At 44.9% G+C, this 24,039-nt stretch overlaps 1 protein-coding gene and 1 long non-coding RNA gene across 4 annotated transcripts in view; one reads left to right on the top strand and one right to left on the bottom strand.

Annotated features, from left to right (window-relative positions):
• The window catches only part of ZNF143 (zinc finger protein 143), an 84,258-nt gene extending 78,436 nt beyond the window's left edge, over nucleotides 1-5,822 (bottom strand). The window contains exons 1-2 of one of the 3 annotated variants that reach the window (XM_075065172.1): nucleotides 5,732-5,800; nucleotides 4,977-5,068 (exon numbers count right to left, since the gene is read on the bottom strand). The gene's annotated coding sequence lies outside the window, so the exon portion shown is untranslated. Of the gene's footprint in view, nucleotides 1-4,976; nucleotides 5,069-5,731 lie in introns of all 3 variants that reach the window. The other 2 variants (XM_032788121.2, XM_032788124.2) reach the window with 2 other exon arrangements.
• Nucleotides 5,823-5,944: 122 nt separating this feature from the next.
• On the top strand, nucleotides 5,945-24,004 carry LOC142046753 (uncharacterized). The gene is made up of 2 exons (XR_012655754.1): nucleotides 5,945-6,110; nucleotides 23,436-24,004. It is a non-coding gene; the product is annotated as an uncharacterized LOC142046753 (long non-coding RNA).
• Nucleotides 24,005-24,039: the final 35 nt, after the last annotated feature.

Genomic DNA, 24,039 nt, shown 5'->3' with positions numbered 1-24,039 from the left:
TCAGTCATGGGTTAGGGGTTGTTATAAATGTGTATGGGTAGGGTTTTGTGGCCTGCCTTGTGCAGGAGGTCAGACTAGATGATCATATTGGTCCCTTCTGACCTATGAGTCTATGAGGTTGTCTGTGCAATTTTATTTCAGTTCCCTGGTCTATGTATATATTATGATAGCCTTGGCTAACACTGCATAGAAAGTCTGTGGTGGAGCAAGAAACAGAATCCAGCTCTCACAGGTCCCAATCTAGTGCTCTGAACACAAGGAAATATTCCTTCTCTTCTTGCAACTCTTTGCATCATTAGATGTCTAACCTGTGCACTAAATGTGGCATGGATCCTGTGAAACAGACAGAATATGATTATGTAAAGACTATATAGCGCATATGCACAGTGAAGACAAAATAAGTTTGCACACACATCCTTAATTCTGGTAGTTCCTCATTTCTAAGTCCTTGAATTTGCAACCTTAACTTTCTTTCAACATAATTTGTATACGTAATTTCCTAGGTTTTTATAAAGCAAACCGAAAAGAAACAGAAGTTATCACATGGAATAGACTGATCCTTTGCATTGATCATTAATAGGATTGTAAAGCATAATTTTCAAATCCACAGCACAAACCTCCACCAGTTGAGCTAAAGGAGAAACTGGTAGCAGTACTTGGCTGTTAACCTCTATGTAGACCAGCAGTTAGAGGGAGGGGAGACATGCATTTTGAAAAGTATCTTATACAACTATTTGCTAGACAGCAAAGGAATGTTGCGAATCAAGAACCATGGGTATCTATTTCTGGCTCTGGAGGTCACTACAGTTTCAGACAATACTGCCATGCATATAGGTATGGTACATTCATTCTGAAAGTCAATGTAGCTAAGTGGATGAGAGCTGGCTCTCCCATGTCAGAGACTCTGGCCAAATTCTAGATCACATTTTGGCCTTTGTACTGCACTTTAGCTTTTTTGCACAAGAAGCTGAGGCTTGTTAGTTATAACAAAGTTCTTCTCTGGGGTAATACAATGCTGCTAGTTTTGAGATTCCCCTGCAAATAAGATATAAGTACAAGAGGTTATCATTGCCATAGGCGGCCGCACCTTCAACTTCAGTGTAGTTACACCTGCTTATGAGACCAGTGATAATGATTCATAACCCTTTGTGCTTTCTTACCATGCTAGCAGTCATACTTTTTCTCCCAAACAGAAGTGGAGAAAAACATGGACATTTTACATGTTCAGTTTAATGTTTAAATCATCTTTAATAATGAACATATGAGCACGGTCAATCCTTGCATTCTATACAAAAGAATCTTATTAACCAGTTTGGTTACACAATTGACATTTTAAAAGTTTTATTTTCCCTGATATTATTGTTATAGATTGTAAACTGTATAAGCACAAACCATCTTTCTGTCCTGGGTTTGTACACCTAGCACTGTGTGGTTCTGATCCAGGGTGCTACAGTAGTACAAATAATAATACATCCTGGTGAAATTTTGCACTGTGATGGTGCCCAGAGTGCCCTTTAGAGTGTGTGACATTTAAAATAGACTGTGGGAAGGTTAGAAAACAATGCTGATAAAGTGCAGGATAATCCAGGTTAAGTTGGCCTACTCAGCACTATTCCTGAATATGTGCACTTAACTTAGCAAAGGATGGTTAACGACCTAAGTGAAATTATTTTGGTGGTCTTGACACAGTTCAAAATGATTAAGCTGTACATCACAAAAAAAAATTTTAACTGGCATCAACTGGCAACCTTGTTAGCAGAAAATTGTACTGTTGGTAACTGAATGAGTAGGACAGCACTGAAGAACCAAAAATGCAGCATGTTCACATTTGGGCTGGTACTCCACCATTACAGATGCATGGTTTCTGGATAACTATTCCACAGATCCCAAAATAGCTTCCTGAAGCAGTGGCTTCTGGAAGATTTTGAAAGGCTTTCTAAAGTCAGATTTGAAAAACTTCCTGGGGAAACAATATGCTGAGGTCCCTGGAGGGTGTGGTTTCAAGCATCCTTGACCCCTGTGCTATAGAGTTAAGAAGGTATAGTAGGCACTTAAGTAGTGGACTGTGGGATAATTAATAGGAAGATCATTTTCACGGTTAAGATAATTATGCCAGAGATCCTATAGAAACTGCATTACACTGGTGGTTTTGGCATGAGAGGCAACCACTTCTTGGTCAGCCCACCTCAAAGCTAGTCTAATTCAAAAGGTGGAGCAAGCATCTGTGCACTACTGGGAATGCATGTGCAAATACAAGATATGTTACAGGCATATTAGCAGAGAATAGTACGATGAATTTCTCCGGCATAGACAACGCCAACAAGCACAGTGAATCATTCCTTGACTCAGAGGGACCACCTCTGGAGTTAAAAAGCAGAGAGAGATTAGTGGGACGGGGTGGGAAACTTACACTGCCATAGCATGGTGGACCTGTCCTGGGACGAGGATTGTTTCCGGAGCTGTCAGCTGGCCAGTAAGTTCACAGATTTTTTTTTAAATATAATCAATAAGTCAGTAGAGAAAATATTGGGAGAAAGGCCATTGTAAATCTTTTATGAAGACCAGAAATAAGGGTGAACGGGTTGCAGCTCTGGTAGTAATTGGCTACAGTATTATTTCCTGGGCATGAAAGTTGTGAATTTGAGGGTTCTTTGTCAGCCCCTACCCTGCTCATGCTGAAGCATGCCAGAATGAAACGGTTTTCCCTAGGCCTGGGAATATGGAGAAGTTGAGCTGAAGGAGAAAATGAGACAAACTGAAGAAGACGACTGGTACTAGCTTGGTAGAAAGACTGGAACTGGCAGCTAGGGAGAAAAGACTGAAAGTAGCTAGGGAGAGAGATTAGACTGGAAGGGGAGAGACTGGGAGCAAGGGGTAGACTGAGACTACGTGCCAGCAGGGAGGGGAAGGGACTAGGAGCAGCTGAAGAGAGAGGCTGGGACTGGCTGGACAAGAGAAACTGGGAGCCAATGATAACATTGGGCAAGCCACCCAAAACCAAACTTTTCACAAGTGGTCACTAATTATGTGTTCCTCTTTGTTTGGGTGTCCAGTCTGAAACCTTGGAGTCTGATGTGCAAAAGTGATGAACACCCACAACTGTAAGTCAATAAGGGAATGTCTAGAGGGCAATTAAACGTGTGGTTGGCGCATACCAGCTGACGCAGACTTACGGGGCTGACACTAAAGGTCTGCTTAAGTGCAATGTAGATGTTTGGACTTGGGCAGGAGCGTAGACATACCCAGAGAGCTGTACTTTGTCCAAAGGAAGAGCTATGTAATGCTGAGTATTCTGAAAAATCAGGTCCAAGACATCTCAGTTTGGACACCCAAAATTAGTGAATGTTTTTGACCTTAATCTCTTTGAGTCTCAGTTCATCTATAAAACAGATATATTACTGCTTTGCCTCACCAGGGTATTATGAAAATAAATTAATGTTTATGAAGTATTCAGATTCTACAGATACACACATGCACACTAAATCGAACGTGAGTAGACCCAATCAAACATACAAGATTATTCATGTGATAAAGCCCAATTCAGTGAACACTTAAGCATGTGTATTAATTTATAAACTAAACTAGAATAATAATTCTTTAGCTAGTCTGTTAAAAGTAAAACGTTATTCCACAACTATCAGAAAGGCAACTTATGCGGACTGCAATAAACTCTGGGGATAGTGCTCATCAATAAAATAAACTAAGTAAAACATTAAAATTATCTACATAGTATCCTTTAATTAACATGAATTTATAGTACTTCACTGTATCATAAGTAAATAGTTTTATTTTCTTTACCAATTAAATTGAAAAATTCTGCTGTCAAAATAATACTCATTCTTATTGCTCTAGAAAATGTGAAAGTCTTGAAAGATTAAGTCCTCACAGAATTAAATGATTAAAATGAAATCTAAAAAGCTAGGCCTTTAAAGCACGCTTGTTTTATTGTACCTTAGACATTCTAAAAAAATATCTTGCTAACCAAAGGCTCATTTTATGCAGATACACCAAATGCATATTCCTGTACTCCAGGAAGACAAACTATTTAAGATAAATAAATTTAACTTTCTATTATGTACCTGAAACATGACATGTTATTTCTAGTACAGAAAAAACACTCCTCTAATTCAATGGGAGATTTATAACACTGGAACCAAAATTTTGAGAAATATCCTAGAAAAAGTATTTTATTTACAATTTTTAAAAAGAAACCAAATGTCTATAAAAGGAATCATTTGAGAAGTATGTCACACTTCCCAAGTTACTAAAGATTTAAAATTTGCAATATCTTAAAATATAAGCCACAATAGATTTTGTATATAGAACACTGGTAACTGCAAGGTTTTCTAAAAAAGCCTTAATTTTTACAAGACGACTCATTTTAACAAAATCATAAAGTAGCTTAATTGTGAAAATATATTGTAATCTATTGTATAAGTAATGTTTTTTCTATAGTTGGATCTTCTAACTGTATATGATACTACAAATTCTAGACAGATGAAAGTGCTAAGAAAACAGAGATAATGCTATTTTAAAAACATAGCTTTATGTTATTTTTATGAGCAGAGAAAGTCTATTTTGGTCTATCTGACACAATGCAGGGACCTCATTTTGTGTTAGTGAAGCAGAACGTATGCTTATGACACTATAAATACTACTGCTAGAAAAGCAATTTTCCCCATCAAGGAGCTGCTTCCCAACTCTCTTCAATGCGGGAGATCCCTTCACGGGGGAGATTTCGTTTAATGCTCTTTTGTAAATCTTTCCGTCTTAACCATGGAGTACTGTCTGTGTCATTGACAGATTTAATAACTCCCTCCTTCACTGTCACTGCAGCAAACCTCCTAAAAGTGACTTAAAGCTTCCAAATTGGCTCAAGTCATTTTTAAGTAAGGGCAACTGAAGCAAGCTGGATAAATCTCCTTTACCCGTGGTAGCAATTAACACAACCCCACTCCCTTACACACACCCAATACCTGCAAAATTTTATTTACTAAGGGTAACTTTTACAAAATGCAATTAAAAGTCCAGGGGACTAGGGAGACTCCATCCCTTAGACATGGCAACACTAAAACAGAAACAAGCAAACAAGGTGTTTGCAACAAGCCCTTTTTGCATGAACATCACTACTGGGCCTGCGTCGCAATACAAACAAACTCCGAGGCGTGTGCGACGGGCGCCTCCTCTGCCCCCATATCTGCGGCTAGAGAGGGCGCTGGCAGGACGCCTGTCCGCGAGGCAGAGCGGCGTGCAAGGAAAGGCAGCTGCTGCAGCGTGCGCAGGGGAGCGACCCCGATCCCTGAGGGACGCAACACGCCAGAGGCACCTTCCCTCCGAGGCGGGGGCCAGGGCAACCCCCGGGGAGTGGCGGCGCTCAGTCCGTCCCAGCCACCTCCCCGTGTCCCCGCCGCGTGTTTGTCATGGAACTCGGCAGCGGCGTCCCGAGGCGGCTGTGCCAGAGAGGGAGAAAGCGGGCACAGCTGAGGCGGCGGCTGTGGAAAGCAAAATGGGGGAGGGGAGGAAAACGTACAAGGCGGGCGGGAGGCAGAACCGCGGCTTTATTAATGTCACTCGGCGCTGCCTCGCTGCCCCCGCTCGCTGGCTACCCCGCTCCGCTTCCCCGCGCGCGGTGCGGAGGGGCCGGGCCCGGCAGATCGGCGAGGCGGCCCCAGCCGGCGATGGCGGTGGGTAGAATAAGGCACACTGGGTAAAAACACATTTATATACTAACCTCGCCGAGAAATTTTCCAACAATTCCTCCGTCCGACCACCATGCACCAGGACAGGAAACGGCCGCCTCAGCGCCCGCCCGCTCCAGCACCGCCCAGAGCCGTGCGGGCGGGCCCCGCAACCAGCATTCACCGAGCCGCCATTGGACAGCCGGCACCACAAACCGCCGCCCACACACTCCATTGGTCGCCGGAGGCCCAGCGCCAACCCCGATTGGCTACGCGCCGGGGTCCTGTTCTGCGCGCCACGGACTCTCAGCTATGCTGGGTTCGGGGCCGCCACCGACGCCATTTTGTATCACGGTTAGGTAGGCGCTTGTGCGTCAGAGAGGGAGCTGGGCGCCGGGCGCCATTTCCCCGCACAGTCCGGAGAGGAAGACGGTAGTTAGCACCGCTTCAGGGGCTTCCAGCGCTGGGCTCGCTCCGGGGCGCTATGGCGGGCGGAAACCTGCGGCTTCTCTTATTCATCCAGCCGGGGCGGACGCGCTTGCAGAGAGGAGGCTAGTAGTTTTCCTGCCATCCCCATGGGTCACCCTGTATTACGGGGGGGCACAAGGCTGCTCGTGCCGGGGCAAAGGCTGCTCCCCGTCCAGGAGCCGAGTCCTGCCGCATGCACTGTAGAGTATCAGCCTGTTGCTCCACACATACCGGGGAGAGCCCTAGGCGACCACAAACACACATACCGTCTCAGCCTAGCTCTCTCCACTCACAGGCATAGCACCCTGACCCCCGCGCCGCACGCCTCCGGGGAGAGCCCCACTTTAGCCCCCCCCCCCCCCCCGCAGCCTGGAGATTTTGGAGAACTCTAGTTTGGCTCCTTCTACGCATGGTCGCAGCAGTCTCACACCCACTGGGGAAAATCCCCAGCCTGGCTCCCCACCCACTGGGCTCAGGCCCCCACTTCCATATGGGGGAACCCCAGCCTGGCTTCTCTCAGCTGCAGTTCTTTGGGCCACGGCCTTTTCATACCAGCCCAGTAGGGGGTCCTGACCACCCCGTTATTGGGATGTAGCACCTAACTGCTCAGGGACTCTAGCTTGGCTGGTCCTCCTGTACTCGCTGATAGAAGCCAGGTCCAGACTTCTATCTTCCCTTGACGTTAACAACAGTGATAGGGGAGATGAGCTCTATAGCAAGAGCTGCCCTGCAAAGGAACCTTGTCTGTTCTGTCCCCATTCTGGCTGCTGGCACTTGTGGGTTCAGTTGTAGTTGGACTGGGACAGGTTCTCAGGTGAAAACTGACTAACTTAATGAAAGGGAAAGAAGAAAAGGAAGGTCCTTCCCACCTACTCTGTTTCTTCTCAGATGTCTCCCACCTTAATTGTATTTTCTTTACTTTTTTTTTTTCTTGTCACAGGTTTTAGAAATTCAGAGAATAGGATCCATTTTCACTGTCAACATACAGCTCTTACAAACTTTAAATTGAGGTGGTAATAAATATGCTAGCAATTATTAGTTTATTAAGTTTTTACCAACTCTTTTAGGCACACACTGTGTTGGCTCCAGTTATGTATGTACAGTTATTTTAAATAAGCTTTTCCATTTTTAAAAGATTGAAAAATCTCATTTTTGGATCCTTCAAACAAATGAGAGAAAGGAACTAATTTTTAACTAGTTGTAGTTTCAAAGCCATTTATAAGTTACTTGATTAGGGAAAATACCCATGTTAACACACCACTAAGATTGTGAGATGGAAATTTTTCCCCTACTAATTAACCTTTGCTATCAAAGAGATTATAAAATCTATAGTACATCATGAATATTAAACATTTGGACTGCTTTCCATAACCCCATGCCAAAAAGCTATAGCTAAAATAAGCTGCTTAAAAATCCTCAGGGGTTTTCTACACATAGTGTTACTCTGACATAGTTGTTCCTGAATAACTGCACCCTCCGAAAAGTCCTGATTGTGTATATGACAATTGAATAAATGGATCTACATGTTTACTCTTTCTTTAGGAAGAGATTTGTCCTTTTTCATTTCTTTGTTGGAAAAACAACACGATTCTAGATTAATAAAGTTCTGTGTTTTGTTATACACAGACATCTAATTAGTAGTAAATGTAGACTCTTATTCCTGGGCAACTTCATGTCTCTCACAAATTCATGTGGCTAAAAAATAATTCAGATAGGGGTCATTCACCTAGATTTCTATCAAATCCTATAGCCTGGTTGTCTTTGCATTTGTTCTGGATAGTATCAGAGGGGTAGCCGTGTTAGTCTGGATCTGTAAAAGCAGCAGAGAATCCTGTGGCACCTTATAGACTAACAGAAGTTTTGGAGCGTGAGCTTTCATGGGTGAATACCCACTTCGTCAGACGCAGGTAGTGGAAATTTCCAAGGGTAGGTATATATATGCTAGCAAGCAAGCTAGAGATAACGAGGTTAGTTCAATCAGGGAGGATGAGGGGCCCTGTCCTAGCAAGTAGAGTGTGAAAAACCCCAGGGGAAGGAGAAACTGGTTTTTTTGTAATTGGCAAGAGCCATTCACAGTCTTTGTTTAGTCCCAGAGCATGGATTCGTGTCAAATTACAGGATGAACTGAAAGCTCGCGTTTCTCTTTGAGTCTTCTAGTTCTTTTTTTTAGTTTTTTTGCTGCAGGTTGGCCACCTTAAGCGTCTGCTATTAGTGTGGCCGGTAGGTTGAAGGCTTCTCCCAGGTTTTGTATATTGCCATTCCTGATATCTGATTTGTGTCCATTTTCTTTTCCGTGAGTGGACGTCCAGTTGGCCGATGTACATAGCAGGAGGGGCATTGTGGCATATGATGGCATATTACATTGGTGGACGTGCAAGTGAATGACGTGATGGTATGGCTGATCTCGTTAGGTCCTGTGATGTGTCACGCTGGTGTAGATATGGGCAGAGTGTGCCATCGAGGTTATGTTGCATGTTATTGGTTTCCTAAGGTGAGAGGAACTTGTATGGTGTGCAGTTGCTGGTGGAGATACGTTTCAGGTTGGAGGTGTCTGTGGGCAAGGATTGGCCTGTCCACCAAGACCCGTGAATGTGGGATCAATGTCCAGGATCGGTTCGTAATCTCGATGATGCGTTGAGGGTTTAGTGGAGGGGCTGTATGTGATAGCAGTGGAGTCTGTTGTTTCTTTCTTGGGTTTTTTCTTACAGGTAGGAGGCCTGGGTACACGTCTGGCTCCGTTGATCTGTTTCCTATTTCCTCGTTGGGTATTGTGTTTGAATGTGGTCGCATTTGTGTGGAGATTTGGGGTGTGGGTCTTCTGTTCTGAGGGTTAGAGCAGATGCGGATGTACCTAGTGCTTGGCTGTAGACAGGATCGTGTGATGTGCCCGGGCGGAAACTGGAGGCTGAAGGTAGCATAGTGTCGGTAGGTTTCGATATAGGGTGGTGTTAATGTGACCATCACTATTTGCACCGGGTGTCTTAGAGTGACTCTGTGTAGATTGGTCCAGGGGCTGAGGTTGATGGTGGGGTGAAGTTGTTAAATCGTGGTGGATTTTTCTAGAGTTCCTCTTCCATGGGTCCAGTGAATGAAGATGTCTCCATGTAGCGGTGGTAGGAAGGGGCATGAGTGGCGAGCCCGACTTGATGGGAAACGTCTGTTGTTCCAGGTCGCCTATAAAAAATTGGCGATTGTGAGGGGGTCATTCGGCTGTTTGCCCATGCAGTGCCACTGATCTGGAGAATAATATTGTCATCAACTTGAATAGTTGGTGTGAGTATAAAGGCACAGAGCTCAGCACCAGTGCTGTTGGCATATAGATACTGTTCCTGACAGCTTTGTATTCCATCTGTGTTGGATGTTTGTGTAAGAGTCCTCTACATCACATGGTGGCTAGATGGTGTTCTGGGGGTGGACCAATGCATTGTAGTTTCCTTCAGAATCAGTGGTGTCATGGATGGGATGCTGGAGTGCTGGTGGCAAGGGTCTGAGTAGAGAGTCCACTATCCAGACAATCCATTCAGTGAGAGTGGCCAATGCCCGAATGATGGAAGCGTCCAGGATTTCAGGTTGTGGATCTTGGTAGTAGATAGAATAACCTGGTCCGGGGCTCTAAGGGGTTGGTACTGTTGTTCGGTGTTGTGTGGGGTGTCTCTGAGTAGTGGTGCAGTTCCTTAGTGTATTCCTCAGTGGGATCTGAGGGAAGTGGCCTGTAGAATTTGGTATTGGAGAGTTGTCTGGCGGCCTCCTTTTGATAGTCAGACCTGTTCATGATGACAACAGCACCTCCTTTATCAGCCTCTTTGATGATAATGTCAGGTTGGTTTCTGACATTATCACCCACGATATTTCGTATTCACCCACGAAAGCTCACGCTCCAAAACTTCTGTTAGTCTATAAGGTGCCACAGGATTCTCTGCTGCTTGTTCTGGATAGTTGTTCTTATCTCTCCTCACTCTTCTTTCATTAATTTTTCTAGAGCCAAGGTGGGTGAGGTAATGCCTTTTATGGGACCAACTTCTGTTGGTGAAAGAGATAAGCTTTTGGGGTACACAGCTCTTCATCGGGTCTTAATATTGCCTTACCCAATTGATCTCAGATCCTGGGACCAACACAGGTAAAACAACACTGCAAACATTAATTTTCCTCTCCTTCCCCACCACATGTAGTTGTGTTAAAAAAAAAAAAAAAAAAAGACCAAAAACCCACCTTCATTTTCAACCTGAGTTAAGATATACCTGTTAGTTACTGCACTCTGGAAGTCAAAATCCAGACCAAGGTTTTTTGGTTGTGGGTTGTTTTGTTCTTTGTTTTTTTTTATTTTCCCATTCTACACCACCCTTTTTATAGTTTGGTTTAATGCTTTTATGTAATGTTAAGTTACATAAAGCATTCATCTTGAAAAATCCCAAAGTATCAACAATTGATAAATGTGCACAGAAGTAGAGAAGATCATCCACTTTGGAGTGAAAATTGTCTATCCTGTTGTGATATGTGTCTAGCTGACACATATCACAACAGGAGGAAGGGGGGAAATTTTGCCTTAGACCAACCAAATGCCTTAGGCCAAACCAAAAGCTTCATCTCTGTACTTTGGGACCCTTAACATCCACCCAGAACTGGCAGACCCTGATTAAGACCTCATCCAAAACAAATTTTATCCAAGTTGTTGCAGTATCAAATCCTTTTTTAAAGTACTTCCAGACTGTGTCAAACACACATAATTAACTGGGTTGAGAATTACTTAGACAAGTTAGATATCTTTGGTCAGTAGGGCCTGATGAAATACATCCTAGAATACTTAAGGAACTGGCTGAAGAGATCTCTGAGCCATTAGCAGTTATTTTTGAGAACTCGTAGAGACAGGAGAGATCCCAGAGGACTGGAAAAGGGCAAATACAGGACCTATATATAAAAAGGCCAATAAAGACAACCTAGGGAATTGTAGGCAAGTCACCTTACCTTTAGTACTCGGAAAGATAATGGAGCAAATAAACAATTTGTAAGCACCTAGTAGATAATAAGATAACATAGTCAACATAGATTTGTTAAGAACAAATTTCAAATCAGCCTTCTGCCCTTGACAGGGTAACATGCCTTGTCGATAAGGGAGAAGTAGTAGATGTGATATTTGTTGACTTTAGTAACTTATGGTTTTTTAAACTGTCTTTTGTGACCCCCTCATAAGCAAACTAGAGAAATACAGTCTAGATTAAATCTACTATAAAGTGACTGCACAACTGATTGGATAGCTGTACTCACAGAGTAGTTATCAATAGTTCACAGTCAAGTGGGAAGAGCATATTGAATGGGATCCTGCAGAAATCTATCCTGGGTCCTCTTCTCTATTTTAATAAATGATTTAGATAAAGGCATAGAGAATACACATATAAACTTTGTGGATGATACCAGGTTCTGAGAGGTTGTAAGCACTTTGAAGGACAGGATGAGAATTCAAAATTATCTTGACAAACTGGAGAAATGGTCTGAAGTAAATTGGATGAAATTCAGTAAGGACAAATGCAAAGTACTACACTTAGGAAGGAAAATGATCAGTTGCAAAAATACAAAACGGGACATGATTGCATAGGAAGGAGTACTGCAGACAAGAACTTGGGGACTAAATATGAGTCAACAATGTAATACTGTTGCAAAAAAGTGAACATAATTCTGGAACATATTAGCAGGAGCATTTAAAGCAAGACTCAAGAAGTAATTCTCTATGATTCAGCACTGGTAAGGCCTCAACTGGAGTATTGTGTCCAAATCTGAGTACCACACTTTGGGAAAGATGTGGACAAATTGCAGAAAGTCCAGAGGCGAGCAACAAAAATTATTAAAGGTCTAGATAACATGACCTATGAGGAAAGATTGATAAATTGGATTCACTTAGTATGGAGAAGAGAAGGATAAGAGGACATGGTAGCAGTCTTCATGTAAAAGGTTGTTACAAAGAGGGTGATAAATTGTTCTTACCCATGGAGGACAGGACAAGAAAGCGGGGAAGGGGGGACTCAGTGGTTTGAGTATTGGCTTGCTAAACCCAGGGTTGAGAGTTCATTCCTCAAAGGGGCTACTTAGCGATCTGGGGCAAAATCAGTGCTTGGTCCTGCTAGTGAAGGCAGGGGGCTGGACTCAATGACCTTTCAGGGTCCCTTCCAGTTCTATAAGATGGGTATATCTCCATATAATATTAATGGGCTTAAATTGCAGCAAGGGAGATTTAGGTTAGATATTAGTAAAACCTTCCTAACTCTAAGAGTAGTTAAACACTGGAACAAATTACCTAGGTTGTGGAATCTCTGTCATCGAAATTTTTAAGAACAGGTTAGACACACGTATCAGCAACTTAATCCTGCTTGAATGCAGGGGACTGGACAAGACAAGCTATTGAGGTCCTACATGTTTGAGATTCTATGAGATGGGAAGAACAAAAGTATGAAATTTAATACCACACAAATAGCATACTATTTGCATTTTGATAAAGCAATAGAAAGTGAATACATCCTCCCTAAATAGCTGTCCATAAGTAATTCCATCAAGACAGTGTGGTGATAAATTAAATAAAAACATGAATAATTTGTGAATGTCAAGATATAATTTGTAATGGAAGACATACGTGGTGGCATTTGATAGGAAGGCTTCAACTACAGACAATAGTTGCACCAGTCTAAAATTGGTTTTAGTTGGTGTAAATCCTGCATGTGGTACTCAAATCAATTTACAACTGTCTTATCTTGATTTAGAAATTGGATCTTATCAGTTGTTCCCTTTGGGGGTCTTGACCCCCAGCTTTTATGATCTAACATACAATTAGAGAAGAAGTGTAAGGGAACATTGAGAGTCCAAAGCATTTTATGGGGAAGATGCATCAGAAAAGATGCAGATTTTCCTGTCATCATTTACCTAACCAAGAATCTAGCATGTGGGATGCTGCAGTTTTCCCTTTAGAGGAGTATTGGGGAGTTTTGCACTTAGGGTGACAATGTTGAGCATTGTAATACTTAGCTTTTAGGTGTCCTGCTGCCTAACGAAATCCTCAGCGCTCTATGTCCCTGTATACATGCATAGGGGGGAGTAGGCATCTAAGAAACAGATTCACAGAAACCACCAAACTGAGAGGAAAACCACTTAAACTAACCAGTAGGAAATACCAAGGAGAGGGTGGGTAGCCTAAGCTTTGGGGTATTCTGGGACACAGCCATCCATCCAGATTCCTGATCTGGCTGCCCCCAGATAGGTTTTGGGCAGGTTCTGTATGCCCTGAGCATAGCTACCAGATGAGACACCACAAGCAAGACAGGTCAAGGAGCACCTAGTATGAGACTCCTGCCAGGGCTTAGATGTGAGCTAAGGCACCAGGCAGTTCATCAGCATTGGGATTTAAGTGGTTTTGTGTATGCCCTCTAGCAGAAACTTAAGCATGTACAGGTTAGGTGTCAGCTAACTGGAGGTTTGAAGGAGTTAAGTGGCACCTAAATATTGGCATCTAGAATGGCAGGCCCCTATGCAGGGCCAGCTTTAGGCCAATTCTCCCAATTCCCTGGAATCGGGCCCCATACCTTAGGCACCTTTTTTTTTTTTTACTTACCTGTTTGGCAGTATTTCAGCAGCAAGGGGTCCGGCGGCATTTCAGCGGTGCGGGGTACACTCCGGGGGTCTTCGGCAGCATTTCTGCAGTGGGAGGGTCCTTTGGTGACGTGGAAGACCCAGAGCGGACCTCCTGCCGCCGCAGTGCCGCCAAAGCCCTGGACCGCTGCTGGGTATTCAGATCGGGCCCTACCCTTCATAAAGCCAGCCCTGCCACTGTGTCACTTTGTGCATCTAGCCCTTAGCCCAGGGGTTCTCAAACGGGGGGCCAGGACCCTCAGGGGGTCTCAAGGTTATTGCATGGGGGTGTTACAAGCTGTTAGCCTCCACCCCAAACCCCACTTCACCTCCAACATTTATAATGGTGTTAAATATATTAAAAACACCTTTTTATGTATAAGGGGGTGATTGCACTCAGAGGCTTGCTATCTGAAAGGGGTCACCAGTACAGAAGTCTGAGAACCACTGCGTTAGCCCCTGAAAAGGCCTTGACTAGCGAGGATCAGAAAATTTGTTACTGCTAATTTCTTTTCTGATAGTGTTTCCCATCATTCAGGATATCTGGGCTGCTCTTCTTCTAGCTCCCAGAGGTAGATCAGTATTTTGGAGCCGCATGGTTTGGCTATATCACTTCTGTTCCTGCTGGCTACCAGGTGCATTTTTCCCCAAGTTTTGTAAAACTTGCTGTTGTACTGGCAGACCAGCCAACCTGTGTATGACCCATAAGACCTTGACAAGAGGCATTACAATTGTAATCAAGACAATTCACTTATTTATGAATCAAAGAAATGGGGATTGCTAGCTTAATTAACAACTAATTCATGTGTAGTAGTAGGAATCAAGGGCAGATGCTAAATGGTTTTATCTGTTTACCTATATCCTGTTAGAAGTTTAACAATGTAACCAAATTAGCTTGTAGATGTTAATTCCCTTTCATCTCTTATATATGTGACAGTGTCCAGTTAACCTTAAGATCAAAGATCTGAGATACTGCAGAAAACTAATAGTATTATCTACATAGTTAAGACAAAGACAATCTGTTGTAATGAATGACTGGCTGTTGTCTTATAGTGTAACTAGATTACCTGTGTATGCATAGGAAATAGAAGATTAATTCAAAGCACTGATCCATTGCCTATTCTTCCTTGGAGGAAAGCCCTGCTCTGACAGTTGCTATGAGGAGGCTTGTCAGCCTGCTAGAGAGCTGTAAATAAGAAGCCTTAGGCCTGATCCTGTCATCTTTATGATGCTTAAACTTTGAACAGGGGAAGTATAAGCCATACAACTAAGATCTTCTAAATTGTTATTTGGAATACCCTGGAAAATGCATGGAATGACTGTATATCTAAGCTGCATTTGGATTCAGATTTTTTTTTGATTCCAGAGACTTTTACAAATCAGCAGTCTTGCCATCTCTTTTATGAAACTGACCTTTACACTCAGTTGTATGTATATTGATCTTTTAACCGTTTATAAATCTTTTTCTTTTTATTAATAAACCCTAAATTTAGTTATTAAGCATTGGCTGTAAGCATGTATTTAGATAAGATCTGAGATTCATATTACCCTAAGGATAAGTGTCTGATCCTCTGGGAGTGGTAGAACTTTATAGGGTGTATAGGGTTTTAAATAACCCCTAACCGTATTAGACTTGGTTGTCCAGTTGGAAGCCAAGAGCTGGAATGCCTAAAGGGAACTGTGTTTGGCTTCTTGTTAATCAGTGTGGTACTACAGAAACTCTTTTGTTACTGCCTTGGTGAATCTAATTATAGAATAAACCACCAGTTCTGGGAAGTGTTTGCCCTATTTCTTGCAGTCTGCCCTGAGTGTCGCATTCTCAGTGTAGTCCTTCCAGGCCCCTGGTCACACTTGTATAACAGCATTAACAAATATTCCAGAGATGTAATCAATGTAAATTATTTTATTTAGAAGACAGTCACATGGTAACAGTTGCACTTAATATCTGACACTTGATTTATGAGCCATCTGGGATGGGTAGAATCTGCTAGCAGAAAGGAAGTTCTTTGAGTGATTGCTCATATTAATTCAAGGTAGGTGTGTGAGCACACTGCGTGCATGGAAGTTGGAAACTTTTCCCTAGCAGTTACTTGTTGGGTCAGCTCGAGAGCCCCCCAGAGTGGTGCAGATATGGCGATATATATAAGACACTGCTTACCCAACCCCCCTTCCGTTCCTTCTTACCACCTGTGACAGTTGTTGGAACAGTGGTCTCTTGGTTTCTTTAGTGCTCCACTAATCCCCAGCTTATCTTAATCGTTGTTAGTTAATAGTTAGTGTTAACACTACAGAGAAAAATACTTAAGCTAGTTTAATAGTTAAGGGCAGTTTAGCACGCATCAACTGCCCTGCGGGACCCTGGGGCATGGTGCCCCAGCAGGTTTTCAAGACTTGCAACAAGCCCATGCCTATGGGTGATCCCCATGACTTCTGCCTTAGGTGTTTTGGGGAGGGCCATCAGGCCTACAAGTGTAAAATCTGTAAGACTTTTAAGCCACAGACAAGAAAAGAGAGGGAAATTCGACTCAAGCAACTCCTCATGGAGTCTGCGTTGCGGCCCTCTCAAGACGTGGGCCTGAGCACCTCAGTGTGCAGTGCTCCCCCAGTGGTGCCGATTCTGGCACTACAGAAGATCCCGCACGCACACCGGCTCCAAAGATCTCCTGGGCCCCCAAAATGCTCGCCTTGTCACTGTTCCCATTTCCTAGTTGCTGGAAAGAAGCAAGCCTTGGGAGAACCCCTCATTAGGTCAAAGCAGTTGTTCTGGCCCCGACTGAGCAACACGCCAGCCCAGCACAGGGTACTGTTCAAGTGGAGGAGATTACATTGCCTTCCACTTCGGCTACCTTCAAGGCCGCTAGAGAGCTTATTGAAATAACAGCCCTGGTATCCCCAGCCCCAGCATGAGTTCTGGTACCATCCAAGGGCAAGCCGGTGATGTTCGGACTGTCAGCCCCTAGACCAGCATCTCCATGCCGCTTGTAGTCCCGGCGTTGTTCCAAGTCCCAGCACTGCCCCAGGTACTGGTCTGACTCACAGTACCAGTTAGACTCGCAGCCCTGGTCTTGCAGCCTTGACCCTCGAGGCCGTTCCTGCTTGAGGTTGCGGTCAACTGCTGGAACATGGTCCCGCTCGAGGTCCGGGTCTCACTCAGCAACCTCGCAGCATCGTTCGGACCGCCGCCGCACGGAACACCGATCCCAAAGTCGACTGTCGCCGTGGCACCAGTTTGCAGCCCGCTACCACTCCCCATTGTGGCACCGGTCTGCAGCTCGCTACCACTCCCCATTGTGGCACCAGTCAACCGAGCAGCACCATTCCCCAACATGACAGCACTATACAACTCGGCACCGCTCTTCATCGCTGCACCACTCTCGATTGTGATCAGCCTCACGGCACTGATCACCACATGACCCTCGGCTACCACGGGGCTCGGTGCCCCCTTTACTCCACTCCTGCACCACCCCTCCTTGGCCATCACGGACCTAATCCCCCTCTGGCAGGTCGGGGAGAGCTTCAGGGGCTTCGGACATTCCTCAGTCAGGCCCGGGAATCGTTGAACAAGACCTCCAGTGCCCAACTGACAGCCTCAGTGGCAATTCTGGAGCCCTTGGGCATATCATCAGGCCCAACGTGCCCCCCCCCCGGGGGCCCGACCCTTGTCGCACTCTGACACCCATCCTCCTGAGGTGACCCTCAGCCGCCCTCCTCCAGACCAGGACCAACCCGCAGAGTCAGCACCCGTGTTAGGGACTATCTCAGGGGCCAAGAAGAGATACCTGCAGCTGACCAAGAGGCTATCACCATCCCGGCTCTCCTGGTGGAGTCGTCTTCGTTCTCTCCTAATGAGGCCGTGGCTGGCATATCTATGTCTGTCCATCACCAATGGACTTTAGGGTCCTCTAAGAACTGCTTCAGTGTATGGGACTTAATGTGAACCTCCAAGTTGAGGAGGAGGACCCTATGGTGGACATTTTAGGCCCTGAAGGACCTTCCAGGGTGGCCCTCCCCATGAATAAGACTATTCAAAGTAATGCCAAGTCTCTCTGGCAAATCCCAGCCTCTATCCCTCCCACAGCCAAGAGAGTAGAAAGAAAATACTTTGTTCCCACTAGGGGCTACAAGTATCTTTTCACTCACCCTGCCCCATGCTTGCTTGTGGTGGATGCGGTAAATGCCAGAGAAAGACAGAGACAGCAAGGGCCGGAGCCCAGATCAAAGGACGCTAAATGGCTGGATCTTTTCAGGAGAAAGGTTTATTCTACGAGGGGGGTCTCTCACTTAGGATCACTAACCAGTTGGCAATCCCCAGTAGATACAACAACTTTAACTCTTGGTCTTCGGTCCTTAAATTCCAAGATCTTCTCCCAGCGGAGGCTCATACAGAACTCGGGGCCATTGCTGAGGAAGGTAAATTGGTGGCCCGGACCTCCCTCCAGGGTTCCCTCAATGTTGCGGACGCGGTTGTGCGCATTCTGTCTTCTGGCGTTGCTATGCGGTGGAATGCCTGGCTCCAATCCTCGGGTCTCCTGCCTGAGGTCCAACGCACCATCCAAGATCTCCCCTTTGATTGTCAGGGCCTGTTTGTGGAGCAAACCGATTCTCGCTTGCATACCTTAAAGGACATGAGAAACACTAACAAATCCTCAGGTATGCATACCCCAGCTAACCAACGAAAGCCATTTAAACCCCAGACCACCCAGCAGCCTGCCTTCCCACCTAGACCAAGGCAGGACTTTTGTCATCGGAGAAACAGATACTCGCGCCGTAGACTTATGAAACAAGCATTCAGTGGGAAAGAAATGTAACCCCTTTTTGTGAGCTCACTCAGAAGTCTATTATTTCTGGGCTACTGCCTGCAGCATCTTCTTGCCAAAGGAAATCTCTGCAGAAGACAAAAGATCCATCTTATAGTGCTTAATGAAGGTATCAAAGATAGACCAAGTGGTGGCTTTGCAAATTTCTTAAGTGGACACACTTGTTCTATCCATGAGGTTGCTAAGGATCTTGCAGAGTGTGCCTTGATCCCTTTTGGGGCAAGAGCTTCTGACAATGTGTAGGCTTCCACACTGCATAGTCTAAAATCTAGCTAGCAATGAAGAACTTGAAAGCTCTAAGTCTCTGGCATTTTAGGTAGGATACAAGTAGGTGTAGATTCTGTATACATGAGATACATTTTCAATGCTCTTCTGACGTCTAAAGTGTGCCCCATCTTTTCAATTGGATATTATGGTTTTGGACAGAATGAAGGAAGCACAACCTCTTTGGAAATGTGGAAAGAGGAATTTACCTTTAGAATAAAAGATTCTGGTATCCTGAACACACATTAAGGCTCCTGCATAGATAAGGCTACCAGCCTGGCACGCATGAGGGCTACTAAAACAAGTCTTAATGGATAAATAAAAGGCTGACTCTTAAAACAGAAACTTGAAGGGATGGCTCATCAGGGTGCTCAAAAGGTAATGGAAGATCCCATTTTGGCTCATCAGACTGCTTGTAGGAATCTGGCTACCTGTGGATTGTCTACCAAGGACCCCAAGGATCCTGTAAATAGCATGCCATTAAGAGCAGACACCTGACACACAGTGCTACTGGGCTGAAAACCTCTATCCATACCTTCTTGGACAAAGTCCAGAATGAGTGGAATTCCTGGATTTCTGGGATTTGCATTGCCGTCTTGGCACCAGTTGCTGAATCTGGACAAGATAGAGTATGCTTTTAGTGTCAGTACTCTCCTAGATTAAAGCAATGTCTTAATGATTATGGAGGACAGACGGAGTCCATTCCCCCTCAATAGCCAGGGTATTAGTTGAATCTATTTTTGTGTGGATGAAGAAAAGGGCTTTGGCAAGAGGCTATCTGGTCTCCTCAGATGCTGGAGTGGGGGATCTAGTGTCAGCTGTATCCCATCTGAGCCCCAGCCAAGGAGGATTTATCAGCATTATCATCGCCTTTTCTTGTTTTCTTTTCTCAACTACTTTCCCCAGTAGCAGAAAGAGTGGAAATGCATAAAGTAGGTTCTGTGGCTAACTGTGCTATGGATCTGGTGTCTGCTTTCTTTGTGAATTTTTTGGGCCTCTTCATTCATATAATTCATGAACAGGTCAGTTGATGGGAGGCCAGACATCTAAATGATAAGCTTGAAAACATTCTGAATCGGGCAGCTTGGAATTGTTGATCTTGTGCCTGCTGAGCCAGTCTGCCTTTTGATTCAGGTCGTCTTTGATGTGGATCGCTCTGAAGGAAAGAAGGAATTCTTCTGCTTACCTCATTATTCGACTTCTTCTGTGTAGTGCCAGACTCCTTGTTTCCCCTTGGTTGTTTCAATCTGTGACCGCAGTCATATTGTCTGATGGAACCAGAATATGGTTCCCCTTGTGGGTGGAACCTTTGCAGAGCTAGATTGACCAGTCAACTTTAGGTTTATGCTGTTAGCCTTTTTCTGTCCCACTCCAGCCACCTTGAGCTGTTTAGGTCTCCAAGTGAGCTCCCCAGTCCTCCAGGGTAACATCAGCTGTGAGGACTAAAGGATCTGGAAGGCAGATGGGCATACCTTTGCAGACATTGTCATGAGCTGACCACAGTTATAAGGAGCTGAACACCTGTGTTGGAGCCTGTATTTAATCTTTCACGTGTTCTGGGGAGTAGTCACACACCTTTAATATGAAGGCTGGAAAATTTCTGATGCCCATTGAGTGATCCCTATGCATGGCCCCAGGAATCCTAACAGTTGGAGGCATAATGCTTTGGCAGGCCTTCTACTGCTCTGCAGCAAGAAAATAAATTCCTGGTTGGAACCAGAGAACTTTTCTTGGCACTGATGATGGGCACCTAGAGGAGATTCAACATCCAAGATGTGGCCCTGAGTGCTACTGATTGCAATGGAACTCTGATCAGGTTGTGGTCCAGGAAGGAATACATGTGTGTTCCCTGCAACCTAAGTGTGGCTAGTGTCATTACTACCATCTTTGTAAAAACCACAGGGACCGAGAGCAGCCTGAATAGGAGTGTTTGGTACAGATAATGTTTTCTGCCATAAGTGAACATCAGGAGTCTGGGGAGGCATGGATTGATGGGTATATGGAAATATGCATCTGCTAGATCGACTCAAGAAGTCCACCTCAAGACAGGGATGAGATCAGAGGTCAGAGTTTCCATCAGAAACTGTTTCCCCCCCACCCCCCATCTGCTTGTTGAGCCTTCTGAGGTTCCGAATGGCTCTAATATTCCCGTGCCCGTCTGTACAATTAAAAAGATGAAGTAGAACCTGGAGAACCTGTCTTCTGAGGGAACACACTCTGTCACTCCCATATCCAGAAGATATTTTGTTTGGGATCTGATTGTGTTTTACGAGGACATACTGGAGCTGGCAGACCAGAAGAAGAACAGATAGGGTGGAGCCTGCATCTTGAGAGAGTATTCCTGGCCCACTATTTCCCTGACCCACTTATCTGTGGGTAATGAAAAAAAAATTCCTTTAGGAAATGGGAAATCCTGCCCCTAGCTTCACCTTTGACTGGAGGCCTATGCAATCTTTGTCATAAAGTGCATTGGGGTGGGGGCTGAGATCTCTCTGGAGTTTCCCCTAGGCACCTGGCTATTGAGCTTGGAAGGTATGGCTTGGGTTGAGAACTTCATTGAATCCATTGGGGTATCAGCTATAAATTCTGTTGCTAGGGAGACTTTAGTGAAGCTAAAGTCAGAGTGATCTCTATCCTTAAAGGTTTTGAGATCTTCAGCCAGGAAAAATATGCGCCTGCAATGCTGGTAGCTTCCAGGAAGTCAGAGGAGGCTTCAAAGTCTTTTTCAAGAGTAGCATCCACCTTTCTATCGGTGGGGTTCCTTGGGCCTGGTCTACACTACGAGTTTAGGTTGAATTTAGCAGCATTAAATTGAATTAAACCCTGCAACCAGCCACACAACGAAGCCATTTACTTCGACATAAAGGGCTCTTAAAATCAATTTCTGTACTCCTCCCCGATGAGGGAATTAGTGCTGAAATTGATATTGCCGGTTCGAATTAGGGTTAGTGTGGGACGCAATTCAACAGTATTGACCTCCAGGAGCTATCCCATAGTGCACCATTGTGACCACTCTGGACAGCACTTTCAACTCAGATGCACTGGCCAAGTGTACAAGAAAAGCCTCACGAACTTTTGAATCTCATTTCCTGTTTGGCTAGTTGAGTTCATCAGCACATGCAGTCCGAGAATCGAAAAAAAGAGCTCCAGCATGGACCGTACGGGAAGTACTGGATCTGATCGCTGTATGGGGAGACGATTCCATGCTATCTGAACTACGGTCCAAAAGATGAAATGCCAATACATTTGAAAAAATCTGCAAGGGCATGATGGAGAGAGGCCACAACAGGGACTCAACACAGAGCCGTGTGAAAGTTAAGGAGCTCAGACGAGCATGGGAAAACCAAAGAATCAAATGGACGCTCCGGGGCAGAGTCGCAGACATGCCACTTCTATGCTGAGCTGCATGCAATTCTAGGGGGCTGCCACCACTACCCACCCCTGACCGTGGATTCTGAGGAGGGGGGTACTCTCAGCCATGCCTGAGGATTTTGCGGATGGGGAAAATGATGAGGACAGTGACCTTAAAGAGAGCACACAGCACACTGTTCTCCGCAACAGCCAGGAGCTTTTTCTCACCCTGACTGAAATACCCTCCCAAGGCGGTATCCCGGACCATGAAGATGGAGGAAGGACCTCTGGTGAGTGAACCTTTGTATATATAATACATGGTTTAAACGGAAGAGTTTTTTAATGATTAATTTGCCCTGAGGACTTGGGATGCATTCACGGCCAATACAGCTACTGGAAAAGTCTGTTATTGTGTCTGGGGATGCAGCGGAAATCCTCCAGGGACATCTCCATGAAGCTCTCCTGGAGGTACTCCAAAAGCCTTTGCAGAAGGTTTCTGGGCAGTGCATCCTTAATTCCATCCTCCATCGTAGGACACTTTACCACACCATGCTAGTAGCAAGTAATCTGGTATCATTGCATGACAAAGCCTGGCAGCGTATAGTCCCAGTATTTGCTGGCATTCAAGCAACATCTGTTCTTTATCTCTCTGTGTTATCCTCAGGAGAGTGATATTGTTCATGGTAACCTGGTTGAAATACGGGAATTTAATTAAGGGGACATTAAGAGGTGGTTGTTCCTACTGGGCTGTTTGCCTGTGGCTGAAAAGAAATTCTCCCCACAGTTCGCCAAGTGGTGGTGGGGGGGCCATTGGCGCTGAGCTGTTCGCATTTGGCTAGTAGGGATCTTCCCTGATACCAGCCATGCAGTGGGGGGAGGGGTAAAGTGATCATCCCATAAAATTGGATGGTGGGGATTAGTTTGGTTTCTGCTGCTGCACGTTAACACGAAAACCACAGCACTCAATGGGCTTTGTTTGGTATGGAAAAGGAAGGTACTGCTTTTATGAAGGTTGCAGAAGCCGAAAGCCTATGGCTTACCATGGCCACCTGCAAGCCAAATTCTGTTGCCCGGCCCTGCATCCATGATCTTTAACACCAGAACTGCAGGCTCTCAATATAAAATGCAACCTTGTACCAAAATCGCATGCTGTGTAATGTGAAGTGTTGTTCACCGTCAAAGAGTATGCTCACTGTTCTGTGAAATGTATCTTTTAAAATACTTCTCTCCCTTTTTTCCCCTCCCACAGCTGCAAAATTTTCAAGCCTCCCTCCCTCTATCCTGAAGGCTCTCTCAGATAAGGCGGCAAAACAAAAAAAAAAAAGTACGTGCAATGAAATGTTCTCTGAGATCATGCAGTGAAAGAGCTCATCTGAATGTGTGGAAGGACACATCATCACAGTAAAGGAAAGTGGCCAATAAACGTGAGGACAGGAGGAATGATCGAGATGAGAAGTGGCAGCAGGAGCCAGGAAGATCAGAGGAGCCAGGATGCAACGCTGGGGCTACCGGGGGATTAAAAGGACATGCTCGGGCATCTGGTAGAGCTTCAGGAATCGCAGCAGGATCACAGAGTGCCACTACAGCTACAGTTTAACCGCCCTCTCCCCTCACCAAGTTCCATAGCCGCCTCATCCAGACACCCAAGAATGTGAGGAGAGGAGGGGGGCTCCGTGCACCCTGCCACTCCACCCTAGTGGACAGGCCAAGCAACAGAAGAGTGTCATTCAACAAGTTTTGAAGTGGCCTTTTCCTTCCCTCCTCCCACACCCTACCCTATTTTTACAATCAGTTAATAAAGAATACATGATTTTTAAATTATAGTGATTTTGTTTTCTTTGCAAGCAAGCTGT

Source organism: Chelonoidis abingdonii, chromosome 4 (genome assembly GCF_003597395.2).
Source record: "Chelonoidis abingdonii isolate Lonesome George chromosome 4, CheloAbing_2.0, whole genome shotgun sequence".
In the NCBI taxonomy this organism is placed as follows: domain Eukaryota; kingdom Metazoa; phylum Chordata; order Testudines; family Testudinidae; genus Chelonoidis; species Chelonoidis abingdonii.
The sequence above is the reverse complement of the archived record's forward strand: the minus strand, read 5'-3'. Positions and strand labels throughout refer to the sequence as shown.